The sequence below is a fragment of the Lissotriton vulgaris genome, chromosome 5 (genome assembly GCF_964263255.1).
Source record: "Lissotriton vulgaris chromosome 5, aLisVul1.2, whole genome shotgun sequence".
NCBI lineage: Eukaryota > Metazoa > Chordata > Amphibia > Caudata > Salamandridae > Lissotriton > Lissotriton vulgaris.
This window is the reverse complement of record NC_141693.1, coordinates 1,122,390,509-1,122,407,051: the sequence shown is the minus strand read 5'-3', so window position 1 is coordinate 1,122,407,051 and position 16,543 is coordinate 1,122,390,509.

Genomic DNA, 16,543 nt, shown 5'->3' with positions numbered 1-16,543 from the left:
ATTGGTAAATGAATTAGGTTTTGCCTATGTGATTATTAATAAGCAGTTTATTTGTTGTAAATTGTAACTTAGTGAGTAGTTGTGCAATATAAGTTACTGAAACTTATTTAAAGTGTTGACTTGAGATGTTGTGGTGTTTATCAATGGTAGATGTAAAGTTTTCTTTTATGCACCATGAATAGCTGTGATGTATTTTAGTGTGCAGAGGTGTTGCCCAGCCTACACCATGAGTAGATATCAGGTGTTTTAGTGTTAACATGACCAGCCTTGCCTCACGTCCGATGCAACCACAAATGGAGTCTAGCCGTTTCCACATGCACCAAAGGTAAAGGTGGGCTCTAGCATTGTGTACCCTAAGAAATTAAGAGCTGATTTACCATGCACCACGTTCATGTGTGAGATGTTCCGGTTTGTACCAGTGGCAGATGTGTGCGCTATGTAAAATGTGAGGTGTGCTAGTGTGCACATTACCAGAAGTGGGACATTCTAGAGGCAGGTTTAGGCTGTTCTAGCATGTACCACTTCTGATTTTAGAGCTGTTCTAGTGTTCACCACTTATAGATGTTACATAGTGTATCACTGACAGAAAGAACTGTTCTATTGTCCAACAAGGAAAGATGTCAGTTGCTCTAGCACACACCGAGTCACACGTGTGGCTTTTTATGTAGAAATCTTCCACAGAGCGAAATGCTACTTTTCGGGACCCACTGCCGATTTGGAAGGCAATTAATTCTGCTTGTGCTCGTGTCTTTGCCCACCCGCCTCCCGCCGTCTGACCCCTGTTCCAGCTCGGGGTCTGGCCGCAGAGCGGAGCGTGGTGTGGGGCTGAAAAACTACAGTGACCAGCATCCTCAGCGGCGCAATCCGCGTCAATTGCGCGCCAGGTGGCGCTTTAAATCACAGTCACCCGGGTCGAGGGGGGGAACCTTCCACAGAGAGAACTGCTACTTTTCGGGACCCACTGCCGATTAGGAAGGCAATTAATTCTGCTTGTGCTCGTGTCTTTGCCCACCCGCCTCCCGCAGTCTGACCCCTGTTCCAGCTCGGGGTCTGGCCGCAGAGCGGAGCGTGGTGTGGGGCTGAAAAACTACAGTGACCAGCATCCTCAGTGGCGCAATCCGCGTCAATCGCGCGCCAGGTGGCGCTTTAAATCACAGTCACCCCGGTCGAGGGGGGGAATCTTCCACAGAGCGAACTGCTACTTTTCGGGACCCACTGCCGATTTGGAAGGCAATTAATTCTGCTTGTGCTCGTTTCTTTGCCCACCCGCCTCCCGCCGTCTGACCCCTGTTCCAGCTCGGGGTCTGGCCGCAGAGCGGAGCGTGGTGTGGGGCTGAAAAACTACAGTGACCAGCATCCTCAGCGGCGCAATCCGAGTCAATCGCGCGCCAGGTAGCGCTTTAAATCACAGTCACCCCCGCCTCGCGGGACGCCGGGCGAAGCCCGGGCCAAGGGCGGGCCCATTTCAGCCCGTTCAAGACCGGGCAGGACTGGACTGGGCCACCTTATTGACAGTTTCACTCATCTGTCCCACCATACGGTAATCTACCTACCTCTGCCCTGCTGTGTGTTAGGGTTCTATATTAGCTTACTTACTCTTGCTAATTCTAACTGAAAGCATGTCACCAAGAACCACCAGAAGCAGCAAGCCATCTCATGCTGCTCAGACAATAGGTCCAATCGACCAATTCATCGCAAGGGCTAATGACGCCATAAATCAAGGCGTCCTTTTGTTAGAAAGGAGGGTCTCGCAGGACTTAGCCATAGCCAAGCGCTCCTCGCTGGGGCTATTGGCTGCAGCTAAGACCCCACTGCTTAACTCAGACAATTGTGCACTGTTAGAGCCACTCACGGTTCCGGGCACCGTGGACTTATCAGTATCAATCGATCTTTCAGCCACACAATTGTCACACTCTCCTCAACTCCAATCACCCCTATCAATCGAGAGAACCCCGACTCTCTTCACAAACCCAACAGACGAGGATTTACACTCTCCAAATACTAGAGCCCAGAGGGAGGGAGCTATACCGAAAAAAAGAAAGGGGAGAAAAGGGAAAAAGAATACACCCCAGAAAACTAACCCACAGTTACAACAAGGATCCCCGATTCAACATATCGTTCAATCCCCTCTCCCTAAGCAAGGTACAAGCCATTTACCACTACCCCAGCAACAGCCTCAGAATAGCTTTACAACGCCAGATATCATCAACCTTTCATCTGATATTCCCAACCCCAATCTCAGTGGCAAAGTGGGAAAGTGGGAAATGGGCAGGACCCTTGCACACAGGACACTCACTTACTGGTTTCACTAGAGGCACTAATTAAATTATATATAAAACCCATTGAGCTAACTCTTGCCAAAATAGAAAAACTTTAGCCTCACTATCTTCTGATCTAAAGACCAAAAAGACCTCAATCCCTACCGCCCCTGTGGTGCAAACACTTAATTCAAAATCCACTAAAAAAGGGGCACCTACTACCACTCAAGCACCTCAAGTACCCAAAACTGTGACTACTACAGCGGTAGTCCATCAAAAACCCTTACCCTCAATTGTGCAGCAAACGCTACCACCAAATGCTGCTAAAACGGTCCCTGCCACACCTTCACTACCAGCCCCTTCCCAGGCACCAGTTCCTACTTGCACTTTACCTCCTACAATGAACCCAACAAAAACACCAGCCATAAAAAATGCTGCCTACACGCAATAAAGCTCGCTCAGTTCATCTTCCCCCAGAAGCAACTCCATTTGTTGTCATCATGACCGGGGTTCCTGAGCTGAATCCAAACTCCGAGGAACCAGTATGGTCCTTAAAAAACAAAGTGTTACATTGGTTATCAACCAATAGGCCCCTTCCTCCTTATACCAACAATAGAGTCACTTCAGTTCGTAGGGTCCCTTGGGTAGGAAAAGAGTTAAAAACAATTCCCGGAGATTGTGTAATAATTAATTTTGAAGACCCCCAAACGGTGGAACACATCTCTTCCTGGATCCCTCATCTATCCTCAGAAGGAATAGGCACAAAGAGACTTTCCTTCTTCTACCCCCCAGCTAACCGCTATGCCCTAGGTCCCGAGTGGAACTGGACCCAGGTGGGCAACTGGAATAGAAGACCAGATTGGACAGATGGTCGTGACATGGAGGCAGAAAGGCCCCACTACCTTTTGACTGGAGGGGTGTCCCTACGTACAATAGATTTGAGTGTTTGGAGATGGTGGATTGACCACCATCCACAAACATTCACGACAACCTGAACCCCCCCCTCTCCAGATTCACCACCACTCAATATACCTACACCTCCACTACCCCTGACCCCAACCCCCAGTCTTGTGCTACCATCATGTGCAGAAAACCCTGGTAAAGATGACAATAAATCCCTCTCTCTCCAAACCTTGCTACACCCAGTAACTATAGCACAAGATACTACAACTTCGTCAACCTTGTTAGTATCTATATTATTCTGGAATGTAGCAGGTCTCCGATCAAAGCTCTCACTTCAATCCTGACTAGAATTTGTATCTACCTACCACATAATTTGCTTGCAGGAGACCTGGGCAGTTGACCCATTACATCTACAAGGCTATAAAACCTTCCACTCCCCAGCGAGTGCCACCACCCATGGTAGACCAATGGGAGGCCTAGTAGTTTATATTTCTAATAACCTGGTAGTAAGGAATATTTCCACCTTACACAGTACCCCCTACTATCAGGTCTTATTGATTATTTTTATTGATGGTACGTCATATTGTTTTATTAATTTTTATAACAATTTATCCCCAGAGGACTGTTCAAAAACTGTTTCTGAAATTTCCCATCTTATAAATGAACAATGTCTTAAACTCTTACCATCTGCCTGTAATGTAATTTGGGGAGGGGATTTCAATGTATCATTGTGTGCTAGTTTTAAAAAAGGTACGTGCGGCCTTCTAGATGAACAAGACTGCCCATTATATTCTAATCAAGGGTGGGGGAGGTGGATTCTTGATCCATTCACTTTCCAAAATAGCATGAAATCATCAAAGGGGAATGGATCACTTGTCCTGCTCAACCATTGGGTATACAGGAAATGGGGATGTCCCAGATGAAAAAAGGCCCTCATGCACGTGATGGGTATGGTGGTATCTGAAGCGGTATATGTTGGTTCTCCGCTTTTCGATCACGTCAGTGCATAATCATTGGGTCTGATTTCGATTTATGCAGCCTCCACCAGGAGGTATTTACCCATGGTTGACACAGTAGTGAGCCAGTGATAAAAAAGTTATGTTAAAAAGACACATCAACCTAAGTTCTGCTGCTTTATTTTTACTTGGTTGTAGGTCTAGTAAACTCTATAGAAGTGCATCACCTTGGACTGAGTTACGAGTACTGGATGCACTCAGAGTGATAAAAAACTTGAAGGGGGGAGAGATTGTGAGGGTATCTAAAAAAAGGTCGACATGTTTCTGCCTTGGTCTGCATTGGTATAGGACTTACGGGCATTCATCAGGACCAGTGGTTGGGAAACGTGAGGTTTAACAAAAAATAAGTGCTCAAACGTGAATGAAAAAGGTATTAACCTGTTTCTTCGAACTGGAGGTCTTATGGTACCTCGCGCATTTAATTAACACGCTCCTGTCGGATCGTAGAGCTCTTGGAAGGGGCTTTTGCACCCGGTCCTCAGCTTGCTTCGTTAGTGCGCTGCTCTGCCCTTACTGATCCGGAAACTTGTTTCCATAAGACCTCCAGTTCGAAGAAACAGGTTAATACCTTTTTCATTCACGTTTGAGCACTTATTTTTTGTTATACCTCACGTTTCCCAACCACTGGTCCTGATGAATGCCCGTAAGGCCTATACCAAGGCAGACCAAGGCAGAAACATGTCGACCTTTTTTTAGATACCCTCACAATCTCTCCCCCCTTCAAGTTTTTTATCACTCTGAGTGCATCCAGTACTCGTAACTCAGTCCAAGGTGATGCACTCCTATAGAGTTTACTAGACCTACAACCAAGTAAAAATAAAGCAGCAGAACTTAGGTTGATGTGCCTTTTTAACATAACTTTTTTATCACTGGCTCACTACTGTGTCAACCATGGGTAAATACCTCCTGGTGGAGGCTGCATAAATCGAAATCAGACCCAATGATTATGCACTGACGTGATCGAAAAGCGGAGAACCAACATATACCGCTTCAGATACCACCATACACATCACGTGCATGAGGGCCTTTTTTCATCTGGGACATCCCCATTTCCTGTATACCCAATGGTTGAGCAGGACAAGTGATCCATTCCCCTTTGATGATTTCAAGACTGCCCATTGACACACTTCACCCATTCCCATCTAGGTGACTTTCTCAACGACAGTCTTACCTCGCTAGAATTGACGTTAGGAAAACGAACTTGCTGATCCCCCTGTAGATTTCAGTCCCACTTTTCACGGTAGGGGCTGTTCAACCACCATAGATTTTATCTTATGCTCCTATTTTTTAAAGGGTAAACTTATTCAGTTTACCACTGGTTCAGAAGTTGCAGGTGATCATTTTCCTAAAAGCATTACTCTTAAGCTAACTTCAAGCGATTTCCACCCTATTAGGAAGAGCCTATTGACTCAAAAATCTCTGACCATGGACAGAACTAACGGTTTTACCGTGAAATGGTCAAAGATTGATCCTACAACAATCACTAAAAAGGTTATATCCAAGGCACTCCCATGGATAAATACCTGTTTGGCGGATGACTCCTCCCCCAAGCAAATTATATCTAGCTTCAGGGAGATCCTAAAAGTCATTCAGGCTGTATTACTTCGCCACCACAAATCAGAAAACCAGACAGCCCCAAGATGGTTTAATTCGGCTTGTCGCAAAGCATTAACTGCATTAAAGAAGGCTTTACATAATCCAGTTAGAGATAAAATTGAAGTAGCTAAACTTAGATCCGAATATAAACAGGCCCAAATCAATTGTAAACGAGACCATAAGAAAAATTTATGGGCCCAATTACACGCGAGCAGCCGCAGCAAGGACTGCTCCCAGTTCTGGAAGATAGTTAAATCTCCCTTCCTGGCTGAAGCGAACTCGTATCAGCATCTGGATGTGGCTGTGACTGCAGACGAGTGGGTGATTCACTTTTCCAAGATCTTTAGTGACCCCCCTCGGCCTTCGTCACACAGGTTGAATCGGTAGTAGATTCCCCCAGAACTGAGGTATTTCCAATAGATCTCCACTTTACTCTCAGTGAGATCATTCACGCATTAACCTCCTCTAAAACCGGAAAGGCCCCCGGCCCAGACGGAGTCCCCCTTGATATTTTTGTCTCCAATATTGACCTATGGTCCCCTATCGTCACCCAGGTGATGGTAGCAGTATCAAAAATAGGTCTCTTGGACTCTTGGTCCTCCTCCATACTCCTTCCAATCTATAAAAAGGGCGACAGAAACAACCCGGCCTGTTATAGGCCCATCTCCCTCCTGGATTCAATGGGGAAGGTCGCAGGACGCCTAACCCTGGAACGACTCCAGGATTGGGCGACCGAGAAGAACATCATTACTGACCTCCAGTATGGTTTCCAGGAGGGACTTGGTACCGTTGAACAGGCCTTAAATCTAACCCTTTTAATAGGCAAGTATGTAGGAGTAAAACGGGGCAATCTGTATATGGTCTACGTCGACCTTAGTGCGGCGTTTGATTGCGTAATACACGCCAGGTTGTGGTCTATTCTGGAGGAACTGGGCGTTGATCCCCCACTTATCAAGTTTCTGCGAGAACTTTATTCTGATGCATCAGCTTGTGTAAGATACGGGGTGGGTGGAGAATTAACATCCTCATTCTCCATAACACGAGGAGTCAGACAGGGCTGTGTCCTGGCTCCCTTTCTGTTTAATTTATACACCAACGGGCTGGAAATAGCCATTCTAGAAGGGAGCCAGGACCTACCTACCATCAACCAACGCCCTATCCCAGCATTACTTTATGCTGATGACTCCGTTATATTTGCCCGAACCCTAGTACAGCTGCAAAAACAACTGGATAAATATTGTAACTATATGCTCTCTTTGGGTCTAAAAGTAAATAAAGGCAAGACCTTTGTCATGTACACAGGACCGAAGGTTAAAAATCCCAAACATCTATACATTGAACAAACCAAATTGGAACGAACTAGGGAATATCCCTATTTAGGTATTTTAATCAACGACCAATTAACCTGGAAAAGGGCAATGGCAAGCAGGAAACTGCTCTATCAGAGAGCGACCTCCGCACTTGTCTCCTTCTCCAGAAAATTGGGCAAACCTGCTCCATCCGAGTTGCTCAAAATTTATAAAGCTAAATGTCAAAGCATCGCAACATATGGCGCAGGTGTTTGGGGCCATGTAGACACTGAAGATCTGCAAAAAATACAAAGAGTGCTCCGATATACGGCTGCCGCATAGAGCTTGGTATCGACTACCTCAGATATAACATCAAATGTCAACCAATCCTCTTGTGGCACTGTATTTGGAGCAAACCCCAATGCCATCTAACACGTGCCCTGATCTCAGATTGTTTAAAGATGGTGTCCTGGAAGAAAATTCCTTGGTTGACGTATGTTTTTAACTTTTTGAAAGACCTGAACCTTACACACTACTTCAGGGATCCTCCTTCAATAGTAGATATAAGCAGAAATGCACTAAAAAATCAATGTCTCACCCACCTAAGAGAACTGCGCCTTTCTGGTGAAGTATTTAAACAATCTAATGTGCAAGTTCTGTTGGTCCAAGTTTCTCCAGGTATCCAGCCCTATCTCACTTTTTATTTATCGAACTATGAAAAATACCTATTAACAAGGTTCCGTTTCAATTTGTTTTTCCGCCTTGTCACATTTTCGACTAAGTCAAACTGGTCACAAGACCTAGTCAAATGTCCGTGTGATCATGTCTCTCCCCAAACGACTATGCACATTGTTCTGTTTTGTCGTTATTACATTGAATCACGTAAGCGTTGGATCATTCCACTGTTGCGCCAAATGGGGCTGAGAACCTGTCGTCCGGCATTCTTAGCTCTTCAGCACCTAGACTCACAATATGTGGCAAAGAACGTAGTGCTCTTTCTAAAATCATGCTTAACTATCCGTAATGCCATGGAGACATCGTTTGATTGAGTTTGTGATCTTCTGAATCAATCAATTTTTGTACTACGAATTACAGTATAATCTTTTATATTTTTATCCTGTAACATAATAATGTGTTTTTATGCAAATGTATTACCTTATATGATGTACTTTTTATGATTATCAATACGTTAATCGAATAAAAGATTCTTGAATTGAATTGAATGTAGACCACAGGCAGACATAAGGTGGTCCAGGGTGTACCAGACTTGAGGTGTTCTACTAGGCACCACTGTTGCATCACACCAGAGGTGCATTATAAAAGCATTGTGCGGGTGCAAACACCAGACAGATATGTCTACAAGGCAGGGATCAGAGCTGCCTAACAGATTCCTGTTAGCCTCAAAAAACAACCCTGCAATTAATTTACCTCAGCTGTAATGAAATTGTGTGGCTGTTGTACTGGGTGTGTTTACATAGTTGGTGAAACCTGCATCTTAACCAGCAGCATTTGCTCAACACCTCAGATTCGATGCTGTGACCCTGTGTGAACTACCTGCCAAATCCTCATGCGTTCTGTGCCTTCGATGATAGCACATGTGGTGAATCAATTGAGAGAAACAAGTGCTGCACTAATTAATATTCCTGATACTTGGCTCTGCGGATGTATGACGATGCAACGCATACAAAAACATCGCATACCATTACATTGCATTTTTTTCATCGCATGCATCGTTACTTCGCATGCATTTACCACGCAAACCAATAAATCGCACTCCGCCTCCACATGCATGCAAAAGACCTTCACAAGGCACACAAATACCGCGCATTCTATTACACCGCAAAATTCTCCCAAAAGGTCTCCCAAACCACCCTACGACGCCCTGACACAAAACAGTAAAGTCTATAAAATGCTCCAACATAACAACCTAAATAGCAATGTACCAAAAACAGTACGACCCCCCCCCCCCCCTGACTCTACCCTCAACCCTAAGGCGCAAACAGTAAAGCCAAAAACAGTACCATACACTACTCCTAACCCTAAGCCCTAACCCTAAAGCCTAAAACAGTACCATATACAACTCTTAAACCTAAGATCTAACCCTAAAGCCTAAAACACTACCATATATGACCCTTAACCCAAAGCCATAAACCCTAAAGTCTAAAACATTACCATATACGACTCTTAACCCTAAGCCCTAACCCTAAAGCCTAAAACACAACCATATACAACCCTTAACCCTAAGCTCTAAAGCCTAAAACAGTCCCCTCCACTACACTCCCCATCAACTACCCTAAACCCTAAAACATGTTATGGGACGGTAAACATCGAATCTCATTGGGTAAATTAACGCTGAGCTGGTATGACGGAGGCATCAGCCTCACAGATATCAAGAAATACTATTGGGCATCCCATCTGGCACATATGGTCGGCTGATGATCCCGGATAGGCCATGGATAGGTGGCTCTTTCCGGGCGGCAATTACAGTAGAGCATTGTATTCCAGACCTAACCGATTCATGTTAACAGGCCCCACAAAACACTTCGTTAAAATTTGGCATGATGCTACTAATTCTTTTGAATGGAGACACAAATTAACATTGGCCACCCCTCTTTGGGACTCAGAGAAACTGGGTGATTTATGGAAAACGAAAGGGTTCGATAGATGGGGCCTTATTGGGATTTCGCATATTAAGGATATTTGGGGAAGAGGAGGGATCAAGCTCTTTAGTATGCTTCAGAGTGAATATGAGCTGGCAGGCACAGAACATTTTTGATACAGGTCCTACACTCACTCCAGTCTTCATTCCCTAAAGGGACCGAGACTCCGGAGGCTTGTGCCGTGGAGGATAGAATTTTAGATGGCCACCTTCCCGACAAAACTATCTCTTTAATGTACAAGAAGTTAATTAACCACATGCCGGACCCCTTCCTGGTACTGCCGGATAAGTGGTACAAGATGGGGTGGAGCTAGATGATGAGGATTGGCAAGTAGCTGTGTTTTCCCCCAGAGTCATGGCTATCCCAGCATGCCTGCGACTGGTGCAGCTTAAGATCCTTCACAGGATTTGCCTAAAAAGGCCCAGTTGATGTGCATGGGGTGGTCCGACAGTGGAGAATGCAGAAGGTGCTGTGGCCTTACCGGAATGTTAATGGACACTATTTGGGAATGCACACCTATTAGCGCTTACTGGGTCCAGATACACGACACGATCAACAAGGTGTTGCGTGTCTTCCTCCGTCCGGCGATACGATGCCTCCTAAACATTTGGGAGCCCACGGATTTAAACACTCTGTGATGCCCTAAGAAGTGATCCCGTATTTGGAGCCGGTGGAATATCAATAGATGAGAGATCTGTACACCACCTCAAAGTATCGAACAAGATGACCCTACTTCTCCGTAAAGTTCCTCTCTTATGTTAAGAATGTATATCTTTCCATCCCTATGTACTGTAATGTATAAGCGGTCTGGCCCTCTGTATTGGACTAAAACGATGTCTGTTTAATAAAAAGATTTATCTTTTTTTTTTTTAAAGAACGGAAGCGTTGCAAGAATTAGAGAGTGTGACAGAAACAGAGAGAGAAAGATTGAAGAAAGAGAGAAACATACAGGGGAGTGAAGACAGAGAGTGAACATGTGAGACAGTGAGAAAAGCAATGGGAAGAGGGGCAATTGTAATGGCACTTCACTTCATACCCCTGGTGAGGCACTGAAGCACATTATTGGATGGGTAGCAAACTACACTGCCAACTGCTTGGTTGGAAGTGTGTTCTATTGCAGAGCATTTTATGAGGGTTGTGTGTTGGTGTCGGGTGTGGGTGACTTGAGTAGTGTTCTGATCCTGAAAGGTTGCAGCACTTAACAGTGTATGGGGGGGATAGAACATGAACAGTTTGCGTTAATCAAATGCTGCAAGTTATTTTGGAGTGAGAGAAGGGGAGAAAGATTTAAAGGGAGAGACTATGGGAGACAGAGATGGTGAGAAGTGCCGAGGCATAGAGTGTCTAAGAGAAAAAAGTTAGAGGTTGAACAGTTGAAACAAGCATGTGTTCATAAGAAAGTTCTAGTGAAGAGGTGTCATAAGTAGAGACATAAATAAAGGTATTGAGAGAGGTTTTTTGTGAGAGTGAGGCTATTAGTTTGAATGGTCTTCCAATACTCCTCCTTGTAATATTCCCCTTGCACTGATGCAAGTCATCCTCTTATACCAATGTGCACTGACTCACTGTATGGGCCGGGATGCCCGCCACCCCCTCCCAACACCAATTCCCCATGGGAGGAGACAGACACAAGTTTGAACTTTTGGAAGGCGGGGGGGAGTTACCCCCCCGGCCGTATTTATTAAAATATGAAACAAAATTTAAAACTTAAAATTAAAACGTTTCATGAATTATGTACAATTTTACTTCCATTACATTTTTGATGAAGACAAGTTCTTTGGCTAACCTTAACAGATCTCTAATACAAAGGTTTCCTAGCCGAGTCTAGCATCCTGAAAATGCATAACATTCTAAAATAAAATTGTACATCCTAGCATTAAGGGCCAACGGCAAGGTCTTAACCGGTGTCAGATCCCTACTACCAAATTCCCGCCCTCACGGTGTGAGTGGCGCATGCGCAGAGGACTTTACCCTCATTGCCAACTGTAACTTCCCTTGTCGTGGGGGCCCCCTTTCACTCGACGCCATCTTAAAGGTCGTCCGAGTTCTCGTGCGAGGTATCCGTAAGAAGGACAGCGTGGACTCCCCCCCTTGCCCACACTCTCTTCCGCCGGAGCGGATATCCGGCCCCCGGGAAATTCGTAGGAGGGGCATATAGCCGTCTCCCCCTGGGAGGGGCCTATGGCCGTCTCCCCCTAGGCGACCCATCCGTAGTGGGTGCTGTCTCCCCGTGGGAGAGGCCAATGGCCGCCTCCCCCTGGGTGCTCCCATCCGTACTGGGTGGCGCCCCCCTAGGGACCTTGAAATCACTGCTCACCGATCATGACCTTACCGCCCAACCAAAATAAATACGACAGTTGTTTTACCTACTAAGGAAAGAAAAACACGCCTAATCTGTAACAGCTTGATAATTCACCAACTTAGACATTACTACAAAGGGAAAATAGTCCTAAAAACAAGACAATTTTTACTATTTGATACATTCCTCTACGTTTCTACTAAGGAAAAAAGTCCTACAAACATTTATTCAATCAAAGGCATACATCCATGATGCAAAAAGTGATTGTATCTTTTAATTACATTCGAATATCACCAACAATTACTTTATTCAACAAAAACATTGCAAAAAGGGGGCTGGTGGGTGGGTCAAAATTGCCGCTTGTTCCTTCGAGGGCTCACGAGCGACGAGGGGTGCAGCCTTCAGAGCACTGGAACAAGAGGAAGCTTCGTTGGATTCCCGCTCTATTTATCCATCTGCGGGAGGGCGGGTGCCCGCCTCAGGTACGCCCATCCGTGCGCCGAATTCCGGGCGGGTGTCTAGGACCACCCCTTCTGGGCGGGAAGGGCGTGCTCCGGCTACGCCGCTTTGGGCATACCAGCCGAAACACGCCCCCCGCCCACAACAGTTTCCAGGGGGGATCGGGGCACCCATCCATACGTTAGGGGGGACCGAGTGGTTTTCCCTTTCCATATGGGCCGGGATGCCCGCCACCCCCTCCCAACACCAATTCCCCATGGGAGGAGACAGACACAAGTTTGAACTTTTGGAAAGAGGGGGGGTTGTTACCCCCCCCGGCCGTATTTATTAAAATATGAAACAAAATGTAAAACTTTAAATTAAAGCGTTTCATGAATTATATACAATTTTACTTCCATTACATTTTTGATGAAGACAAGTTCTTTGGCTAACCTTAACAGATCTCTAATACAAAGGTTTCCTAGCCGAGTCTAGCATCCTGAAAATGCATAACATTCTAAAATAAAATCGTACATCCTATCATTAAGGGCCAACGGCAAGGTCTTAACCGGTGTCAGATCCCTACTACCAAATTCCCGCCCTCACGGTGTGAGTGGCGCATGCGCAGATGACTTTACCCTCGTTGCCAACTGTAACTTCCCTTGTCGTGGGGGCCCCCTTTCATTCAACGCCATCTTAAAGGTCGTCCCAGTTCTCGTGCGAGGTATCCGTAAGAATGACAGCGTGGACTCCCCCCCTTCCCCACACTCTCTTCCGCCGGAGCTGATATCCGGCCCCCGGGAAATTCTTAGGAGGGGCATATAGCCGTCTCCCCCTGGGAGGGCCCTATGGCCGTCTCCCCCTAGGCGACCCATCCGTAGTGGGTGCCGCCTCCCCGTGGGAGGGGCCAGTGTCTGCCTCCCCCCGGGCGCTCCCATCCGTGCTGGGTGGCGCCCCCCCTAGGGACCTTGAAATCACTGCTCACCGATCATGACCTTACCGCCACAGGCCGGATAGTTGACCGACTACCCGGCCCCCCCACACCTCCTAAAGGTCATGTCTCCTTAATCCCACTAGCCATGCTATGAAGTCTCCTATGAGTAAATCATTTCCAGCCCTGGACAGGTGAACCCCATCATTCAAGTAACAGTGATCGCCCCGAATACACCCATGGGGAATGCTTTGCAAATGCGCGGAGCGAAACCACTTCTCAATTTTGTTGTTGACCCTCTTGACTGAGTGGTTCAACGCCATTACAGAGATACCCCCCCACCAGATTCTCCTGGGGATCATGTGGGACCAGGCAATCGTACACCCCGGGAGCCTCCTAGCCAACCAGCTGACTGCCGACAATATGTGTTCAACTAACACCATCTTACCAGTCTTCCCAAGTCATTGCCTCCCAGGTGCACTATGATTACAGATGGCGGTGACCTTTGCCGCCCTAAGAGTCCCTCCACAAAGGTTTGAAATTGGTCAAAACAGAGGCCTCTCTTCCCATGAAAGGTCACTCTGAACCCGTATTCCCCAGATGCGTGAGTCGGGTCACCTGCCATGAATACGTCCCCAGCGCGCCTCACGTATGAGTGGCCCACGACCCATACCACTTGATCTCCAGTCAGTGATCCTTGACCACTGGTCCTCTGGTGTTGAGTCGATCCCAAATTCCGCCCCGCGTCACAGGCTTGCGAAACTGTAATCCAAACAAAAGACAACAAGCGTGAGTGCATTTCATCAGTCTTTTACAACATGTGCAGTCGCACATACCTCTTGAAACAGTTCAAGGACCAACGGCCTAACTGTTTCACTTCTTCCATACCAAGACCCTGAGCCGTAGCCTCAGTAGCGGCCCCTATTCTGAATGAGTGGGTCCCAAAATCGCACGAGTTCAAGCCCGCCGCAGCAAACGTTATTGCCAGCACCCTCCGAAACTGAAATTTCGTCAACGGGGTGCCGTCCTTGTTTCTAAGCAGGCTCCCCCCTCATGTCGCTGACCTCTGTGCCAGGTAGTCCTCCAAATACCTTATGGGACAACTGGGGCTCCCTCGGGCGCGCTGCAAAACAACACTACTCCCCAAATCTTCCTGGTCTGTCTTGGACCTGGCTATCGAGATCAACATAGAATCACCCCGTATTTGAACATGATCCCTGCATAAACCTCCCTCCACATCCTTCTTGTTTCTTGCTATGAGTTCACTTACCCGCATGGCCCCATGGAATGCCAATGCGAAAGCCGCTCGGTGCATCAGCTGCATTATTCAGTACACCTGGCACATGTTTTGCCCTGAATTGTACATTCAATCTCATGCATCGCAATACAATTTCTTTCAACAGTCTCAAGATCCACTTGCAGCGTGCCGCCTGGTGATTAATGCACTCGACCACCGTCATGTTTTCTGACCAAAACACCACTGAGCAGTCCCTAAAGTCTTCTGGCCATGCCAACAGAGCCACCCAAATGGGAAATAGCTCCAAGAACCCAATGTTACCTGTTAGGCCACTGGAGTGCCACCCCGCTGGCCATGTTTGCGCCGACCATCGGTTACCAAAGATTGCGCCAAATCCCACACTCCCAGCTGAGTCGGTCCACAAACCCAGTTCGTCAGACGATGCTGGGGGTTTGTTCCACGCCACTCGACCGTTGAAGTCCGCCAGGAATGCCAACCAAATGCGCATGTCCTGGGGAACCTCTGCCGACAGTTTTGTGCGGTGGTGTCCTTCCTTGAGGCCTACCATAGCTTGTGCAATGGAACGTGAGAAGGGGCGAGCCATCGGTATCACCTTTAAGTCAAAATTAAGCTGGCCCACTGTCTGTTGTAACTGGTGTAGGGTCACCTTGTCCCTACTGAGACATTGTATTAAGGAAGCCCTGAACTTGGCCACCTTCTCAATTGGCAGACGGAAACACCCCTCCACTGAGTTGAGCTCAATTCCCAGAAACTCCAGTGAGGTAGATGGCCCCACCGTCTTACCTGGCGCCAATGGGACCCCAAACTCCTGAATGAGTGTGCAGAAGTCCTGCAGTGTTTGTGCACATTCCATAGTGTCTGCCGGACCCAGAAAAAGGAAGTCATCTAAATAGTGCATCACCTGTCTATGCCCAGTGGCCTCGGTGAACGCCCATTCCAAAAAGGAGCTGAACATTTCAAAATAGGCACATGAAATCGAACAACCCATGGGCATACATTTATCCATGTAATACTTCTCTTGGAACGTGAATCCCAGCAAGCGCTGGTCCCGAGGGTGTACCGGGAGCAACCTGAATGCCGATTCGATGTCTGATTTTGCCAACAGTGCACCGGGGCCCAGGCGATTCAGTAGATCGACGGCATCGTCAAACGATGCGTATCGAACTGAGCATACCTCAGGGTCAATAGCCTCATTCACTGAGGCCCCCTTCGGGGCCGACAGATTGTGAATGAGTCTATACTCCCCCGGGTCCTTCTTCGGAACCACTCCTAGAGGTGAACACACAAATTCCGCAACTGTCGGGCAGGCAAACGGCCCCGCTACCCGTCCCAAGCTGACCTCTTTCGCTATTTTCTTGGCGGCCACTGCCGGATTATGTTGAATAGATAGTTGGTTCTTACAGAAGGGGCTCCCCCGAAAATTTCCCGCCAGGATTTTGAAGCCATACAGAAAGCCATTCCTCAAAATCCCGGCGGATACATGATCTGGGTATCGGTTCAGCCAGGGGGTCAAAGCCAAGATATCGATGGGCAAAGATGTTTGCTTCCAAGGCACCACTTCAATCTTGCTTGGATCCCCCCTTTCCTCCCACACCATTGGACTTGGATCTACAGCTAAGTTCTGAGTGTGAGGAATTTCCACAGCCCGAACAAGCATGCCGGGACCTACATGTTCCTTGAGGCCTGTTACAGGTTCCCTTGTTGAAACCCCAACAAACCCCACGCTTGACTCCATTCCCGCCGGACTTGGGATGTGACTCCCCCCCGGCGCTCGTCCGAAAGTTTTGTGCCGGTCTCTGCTGGAATGTCTCAGACCCGCTCGTGCTTGGCACCGACGCACCTGCCGGTACCGGCAATAGCTGATTATGCCATGACACCGTGTCCAGACAATCCCA